A 7,925-nucleotide genomic window follows, 5' to 3' on the forward strand; every position below is an offset into this window, starting at 1 on the left:
AGATACTCTTGTAGAATTAGTGACTCCTTCAAAGTCACTGGCTTTGACTGGCTTTTAAAGGATGAACACTATTCATATGAAATGAGAAGAGAGAGAAAAAAAAACTTTTCAAACAGAATATTTAAAATAATATTTCTGGAAGTCAAATTATACAAGTTATCATTATGAAGCACTAGGTAGATCAATTTTGCTTGGGTATGCAGGTTAACATTAATCTAATTGGGACAATGAGATTGGCAAAACGTATAACTATTGCAACTGAAATAGAAAAACAGAAGTAATAAGAACGATTGCACATATAATATTTTGAAACAATGCAAGATGCTAATAGGTATAAATGTCATAGGGGTGGGGCGCCTGGGTGGCGCAGTTGGTTAAGCGTCAGACTTCAGCCAGGTCACGATCTCGCGGTCCGTGAGTTCCAGCCCCGCGTCAGGCTCTGGGCTGATGGCTCGGAGCCTGGAGCCTGTTTCCGATTCTGTGTCTCCCTCTCTCTCTGCCCCTCGCCCGTTCATGCTCTGTCTCTCTCTGTCCCAAAAATAAATAAACGTTGAAAAAAAAATTAAATGTCATAGGGGTGGTACAGAATAATTAATGAGACTGTGCACTGAAATGTTCATGAAAATCTTCATAAAGAGATGGTATTTGAGTGGGTGAGGACACTTAGGTCACGTTGGTCCAATGTAAGAGGGAGTTATTTAAAATTAGAGAAGATTTGGGCCACCTGGGTGGCTCAGTCGGTTGGGCGTCTGACTTCAGCTCAGGTCATGATCTCGTGGTTCTGAGTTCCAGCCCCACGTCGGGCTCTGTGCTGACAGCTTAGAGCCTGGAGCCTGCTTCAGATTTTGTGTCTTTCTCTCTCTCCACCCCTCCCCTGCTCATTGTCTCTCTCTCTCTCTCTCTCTTTCTCTCTCTCTCAAAAATAAATAAACATTAAAAAACTTAAAATAAATAAATTAAATTAGAGAAGATTGGCGAAACCTCTACCTCCTATTTGGCTCATAGGAGGCAAGGCCCATGCTGCACAGTAGTATCCCATTGGATCCTGGCTTTCTGGGGACTTTGGAGCTGCGATTGCTTCTTGACTCTTTGTTTTGCCAATCTTTTGAACCTAGCTAGACTACCAGCTACATCATGTTTATTTGAAAAAGAAAAAAGTATTTAACATGACAGTATTAATTAGCCGTATTATAACCAGAAGCAAAGTTCTATATTGACAAAGGAATTAGGGAATGGCAATATTGGAATTCACCTGCTCTTTAAGGTCACAAATTGCTTCTTCCCACTGTGGGAGTAGAACCCTGTCCCCAAATGCCTGCTGAAATTGAAGTTTTAGGGAAGTATCTGATATGGATCATGTTCCTTCCTTGTACACAGGAGATGGAACTGGAAATCAAGACAACAGTTAAGATGCTAGAAAATGACAACAACCAGACAAAACGATGAGGAAGGGGACGAGAATATGTGAAACGAAAGAGATAGGATTAGGCCAATCTGATCCTAGTTACTTAGAATAATAAGCCAATGTCAGAATGCAAACGTTGGGAGGTGAATATTTCCATTTCCCACAGTAGAGATCACTAAAAAGGAACTCCTAAGTTAGGCTTGGAAAAGTTGAAGGGATGTGAAGAGATAGATACACGGAGTTCTCTGGGGATACATCTGGTGATCCCATCTCTAGGTGGGGAGGTGATCAAACTGAAATGGCAGCTCCACTGTGCACAGGGTCAGGAACCAAGACTTTCTCTCCTGTTGCTTTGCTGTTGAGAGGGGCTGTGGGATGGAGTGCGATTCCATTCTCAAGGCTCACCACCAATGGCCGATTCCTCAAGCATTGCATACGTATCCTGGGAGCAAAAAGACGAGGAGGAGAAAAGAAAGTCACTACTATCCTTTAAAATAATTCTGAAAGAATTTATATTTACCAGCTACAACTTAGTCACCAAGTCTAACTGCAAAGCATGTCGGAAAATTGTCCCAGAACACCCAAGTGTTATTTCTACCCAGAAAGTGGGCAATGATATAGGGTAATAGATAGTGCCAGAGTCGCTTTCATATCTCCTTTGATAATCAGTGCAAATCCTCTTACAAACCTGTAGTTTTGTGACACTCCACTCTTTTCCAATGGAGACAAAAACTGAGTTGCATGGCAGGGAGTAGCATTTTTTGTCTCTCCATATGCTGCCCCATTTCTCTTACTGTGGAAAAGTCAGCCGCTCGTTACAATGAGAAAATATTTCTCAGATGCCAAAAGCAAAGTTGATCTGTTGTGTAGAGTTGACGTGTGATCTATAGAAACTTCTAGCTGAGCCCTAGACACTGATGGTCCTCAGGGTGTTCTGTGATTTTTATATTTCTGGTTCCTTTGGGGCACTCTGCTTAAAGTGTAGGATATATAGTTATGTTTTAATTTTAAATGTATTTCCATGATGCTCTCCATTGAATAAATACTTGTTGACCTAAATGCATGTCAATAATTGTGTTAGTCTTGGTAAGTCCTTTTAACAGAGAATAAATATAGATAAAATTATATCTCTCGGGCCCTCAGATGCCTAGAGTATAATGAGTGGATGACAAGTGTAGCAACAACGAGGGAATATTTCAACAAGAACAGTGTCACCACACCCCCCCACTATTATATCATATATTTAATATGTCATATTAAATATTATATCATATTTAATGTGTATATTCAACATATTTTATATTATATTATATTTCAGCATATGTTCGAGTAGAGATCAGTAATATATTCTTTCCATTTTCCAAAAGATAAATATTTAGTAACTTGCACTTAAAAGGAAAATAGGGGCACATGGGTGGCTCAGTCTGTCGAGCCTCCGACTTCAGCTCAGGTCAGTCTCAGTGTTCATGGGATCAAGCCCCACGTCGGGTAGGGTTTTGCATTGACAGTGCGGAACCTGCTTCGGATGCTGTATCTCCTTCTCTCTCTGTCCCTCCCCTGCTCCCCCTCTCTGTCTCAAAAATAAATAAATATTTTTAAAAACAGGAAAATGGAGAAGAACTGCTTCTACCTATTTTGGAAAAGAGAAGAGATATAAATATATCCCCCAAAATTAAGGCATTGAGGGGAGCTTCTTCTTTCAGATTTTCTTAAGTGTAAGCCTGTCTGCCACTAACAGGTCCACCTAAGGATGATGCTGGATGAAGGTGTTTTTCATTGAAAACACCACAGCGTACTCAGCTGGAGTATTCTGCCCCTGGCTAGAATGACGAGGGTAGGGAGATTATCTATAGCAATAACAATATTTAATTGTCCCTTTCATACGTGATAAATGGAAGTGATGCTTATTACCTGCCACAGCTTACCAGGCAAACAAAGCCATGTGCCCGCACTATTAGGCACTTTGGGCACAGAAAGCTGTGGAGTGCAATGTGATAGGTTAGGTATTACTCTTCTTGCAACATGGACCCCACAATAACACCATAAGCCACTGATTGCACAACATAGCATATGTCCTCAGATATTTAGTTTAGGTACATAAAACCTTCGGATACATTTTACATTGTTCTATCTAGCCTGTCAGACAGTCTGGTGCTGCAGACAAAAAGAATAGGAGTTTGACACATTTCGATGTGCTATATTGGGACAAATAAGGCATTTGAAGATGGGAAACTGCACAAGTTCAAAAATTTAATATTAATCTTTAAGCGGCGTGTCTGCTTTCAGGGTTTGGAAATAACTACCTAAGGCTTGTGTGATTGAAACACAATTGTGGTTTCCCATTTTTTGTGGTTCATCATTTTCATTACTTACACGCATCTAATTTAATCAATCATTTTTATTGGAGTTTTCTGATTTAAGAAAGGATATAAAATTACATTTTGTTGAATTACAAATGTGACTACAATAGCTATTAATATTTCTCCAGGTCTGGTGTCCATGTGCTCAGAATGAGATTGTGCTATTTTATTAAATTCAAAAATGTTTCCGTTTTCACTGCCTTCTTCGTTCTGCACGATCTGTGTTTCCAGTGTTGTTCATAAAGGTTTCTTAAGATCTGTTGCTATAGTCACTATTATTCAACAAATATTTTTACAGTAATATACTCTATTAATACTTTAAGGAAAAGGATGTAGTATTTCAGATAAATGGATGTGTTTCTAACAATCCTCTAGCAGCAGAAACGATCTAATTCTGCATTTTCTAAATGCCCATATATACTGTAGAGCTATCACATATAATTTTGAAATGCAGGAACATAATGCTTTGAATACAATGAAGCTGGTCATATAAAAAAAATATATACAATACGGGGGCGCCTGGGGGTTCAGTGGGTTAAGCGTCCAACTTGAGCTCGGGTCATGATCTCACAGCTCATGAGCACAGAGCCTGGAGCCTGCTTCGGATTTTGTGTCCCTCTCTCATTCCGCCCGTCCCCAGCTCATGCTGTCTCTTCTCTCTTTCAAGAATAAATAAACATTAAAAAAATTTAAAATATCTCCAACATATAATAATTTGAAAAAAAGTACTTTTGGCAAATATAATCATTTAATTTTCATAACATTCTGGTAGAGCTGGACCATGGTCTACAATTTAGAGGTCAGATAAATGAGTCCCAAACAAGTCAATACATTCACTCAAAGTTACAGCTTAGGGACTTGAGGTCCAGGACCACACAGCAGATCTTGGACTCCAATCTATGTCTCATTCTACTATCCCAGTCTGCATGCAGAAATAGAATTCTTCCAGACTGGCAAGGTCAACCTCCTTGAGGCTCTTTATCAAAAGAAACTTCATAGTAGGCCAAATTAAGCCACACGTCAAAACATCTATCTTTTCCTGTGTTTATTAAGAGAACAAGCTTCCTCTTCTAACTGCTACTTTATATTTGTCCTTCACTTCATATCCAAGTGCTTTTTTAAAGAGGAGTTTACATTCACTTTATCTAGGTGGTAGATTTTTTTTTTTTTTTTTTTTTTTTTTGAGAGTGAGAGAGCATGAACAGGGAGAGGAGCAGAGGAAGAGAGAGAGAGAATCTTATGCAGGCTCCTGGCTCATGGGGCTCGATCCCATGACTCTAGGATCATGACCTGAGCTGAAATCAAGAGTTAGGTACTCAACCAACCGAGCCACCCAAGCGCCTGTTTAATACACACCTTTAATCTGCACTCTACTTTGGAGGTATGATTTTTTTTGAAAACTTCCTTTTCTAAAATCCTATTATGGATTGACTCATGTCCCTCTAAAATTCATATGTTGAAGACCTAATCTCAACTACCTCAGAATGTGACCTTACTAGGAATAGTGGTGTTGCAGATACAATTAGTTAAGTTGAGGCATACTGGCCCTTAATCTGAGGGACATCCTTACAAAAGGAACAGATATGGGCATAGACTTATATGGACACAGGGGGGATACCATGTGAAGATAAGGGCAGAGATTGGAGTGATTTTTCTACATACCAAGGGATGCCATGCCAAGAACTGCCAGAAACCATAAGAAGCTAGGAGAGAACCATGGCAGAGATTCTTCCTCATAGAACTCACCAGCTCTGCCGACACTTGATCTCAGACTTCTAGCCTCTAGAACTGTGACACCATAGCGTTCTGTTGAGGAGCCACTCAGTTCATGGTACGTTGCTATGGTAGCCTTAAGCCAACAAATACACACTTTTCTTTTCCTTTAGAAAATCGTTATTCTTTCCAGACCCTTCCTTTTTGATGTATTTATTATGATTTACCTAGTTATTTGTTATTTATTTATTTATTTTTAAAGATTCTTTAGGAGTCCCTAATAATGTAGGTTTCCCATCCTCTGTCAATGATTCAAAGGGTAGTTTTTCACCATGGTCTGTTCTTGTGCGTTAGTCTCCACACACTTTTTTTGGAATAATATCAAAACCTTGTGGTTTCAGCTATCACCCATTTATATATCCCAACCACATATCTTCTAAAGTTTAGGCACAAATTACTCAATGTATCTAAAACTAAATTTATTGCATTTATTACATTCCCCTATCTTCCTTTCTCTTTGTTCAGTGCAAGCCACTCCTTTAACTCAGTTACACAAGCAAAAATAGTGAATGAAGGTCAATCTATACTCATCACTTAACTTCATGGCCTACACCTAAATAGTGAATAAGCTCAGCAAATTCTATAACCGGAATAGTTTTTAAATAAGTCTATCTTTTGTAACCATTTAAATTCTCTTCTAGTTAATTCCAGTAGTTTTGCAACATGTCTTTTCAGTCTCCTGCCTTGTATGCTTCCCCAATTCATTGCCTGAAGACTGATGAATTCAAGACACAAATCAAATCTTGCCTGAAGTGATTGGTCTTTAGTCCATTATTCAGGAAAGCAGTTAGTTCTGGAATGGAGGTACACACACCCCCACGCCCATTCTGTTCTATATCATAGTAATGTATTATAACTTTTTAAAAATTTTTTTATAGTTATTTATTTTTGAAGGAGAGAGGGACAGAGGGTCAGGGGGGAGGGGCAGAGAGAGAGAGAGGGAGACACAGAATCCGAAGCAGGCTCCAGGCTCTGAGCTGTCCGCACAGAACCCAACACAGGGCTGGAACTCCTAACCAGGAGATCATGATCTGAGCTGAAGTCAGCTTCAGCTTAACCGACTGAGCCACCCAGGTGCCCCTATTATGACTTTTTTTTTTTAATGAGTTTCTTTAACTTCATTGAGAAATGCCTGACCAATGTGGTTGTGATTCTTTTTTTTTTTGTTTTAATATTTATTTATTTACTTTTGAGAGAAAGAGAACACAAGCAGGGGAGGGGCAGAGAGGGAAAGGGAGAAATAGAATCTGAAGCAGGCTCCAGGCTCTGAACTGTCAGCGCAGAATGCCATGGTGCAGGAACCCAGGATGGGTGAATGAATGGTGAGATCAGGACCTGAGCCTAAATCCTATGCTTAACTGACTGAGCCACCCAGGCCCCCACCCCACTCCATGATTGTGATTCTTAATATGTGTTAATGAAGATACAGGTTTTGAATGCAATTTCTTTACGTGACACACATTTATACATTTTAACATCTAAGTAAGTCTCTTTAACCTAAAATAAGAATGCGATTCAATTGCTGTTCTTTGGTGGTAATGCAATGTTGCAGTTTTAACTGAATTTACATCAGCATTTTTATTATCTGACAAGGTTAAAACACCCTAAACAGGACTCTTTGTTCCTTGTCTACTTCACCTTCTAATCTGTCCCTCCCCAAACACATACACACACATAGAGCCATCTCTCTCTCTCTCTCTCTCTCTCTCTGTCTTTCTCTCTCTCAATAGGATCAACAGCACTTCACAGAGATAGTGAGCATATTTCTTGATCAGTCATTTTGTGAGTCTGGATGAAGTTCTTATTTATCTGTAGGTAACTCATTAAAAAGAAAAACTTTGATTTTATACGAAAAGTGGTAGAAAGTTTTTTTAATAGCATTTCTTTTATTTTTATTTTTTTTTGAATCTTTTTTTTTTTTTTAATATTCATTTATTTTTGAGACAGAGACAGAGCATGAGCAGGGGAGGGGCAGAGAAAGAGGGAGACAGAATCTGAAGCAGTCTCCAGGCTCTCAGCTGTCAGCACAGAGCCCAATGCGGGACTCGAACTCATCAACTGATGAGCTGACGACCTGACCCGAAGTCAGATGCTCAACCATCTGAGCCACCTAGGCGCCCCTTTGTAGTAGCCTTTCTAATGTTGAAATGGAATTTAGCCATTTTGGCATTTAGCATTTTATATCTTACACAATTATTAGGCAAGTTAACACGCTTTTGTTGCCTGGCATTTTCTATCCTATCCATACACGTCTGGGTGGTACAAATTTCTTCGCAAAAAAGATCATAATAGCAGGGAGGTTAGTTGTATTCTTGATACCTAGTTTGGTAACTTTATATATATATATATACATATATATATATATATATATAGTTTTGTTGTAGGGG

At 39.1% G+C, this 7,925-nt stretch overlaps 1 long non-coding RNA gene across 1 annotated transcript; it reads right to left on the bottom strand.

Moving 5' to 3' along the window:
* Positions 1-1,116: 1,116 nt before the first annotated feature.
* Positions 1,117-5,517, bottom strand: LOC121033221 (uncharacterized). Its single transcript, XR_005791781.1, has 2 exons — positions 5,428-5,517; positions 1,117-1,847 (listed from the first exon to the last, which is right to left on the bottom strand). It is a non-coding gene; the product is annotated as an uncharacterized LOC121033221 (long non-coding RNA).
* Between the last annotated feature and the right edge of the window lie 2,408 nt (positions 5,518-7,925).

Source organism: Herpailurus yagouaroundi, unplaced genomic scaffold, assembly GCF_014898765.1.
Source record: "Herpailurus yagouaroundi ecotype Mexico unplaced genomic scaffold, PumYag 28, whole genome shotgun sequence".
NCBI classification, from domain to species: domain Eukaryota; kingdom Metazoa; phylum Chordata; class Mammalia; order Carnivora; family Felidae; genus Herpailurus; species Herpailurus yagouaroundi.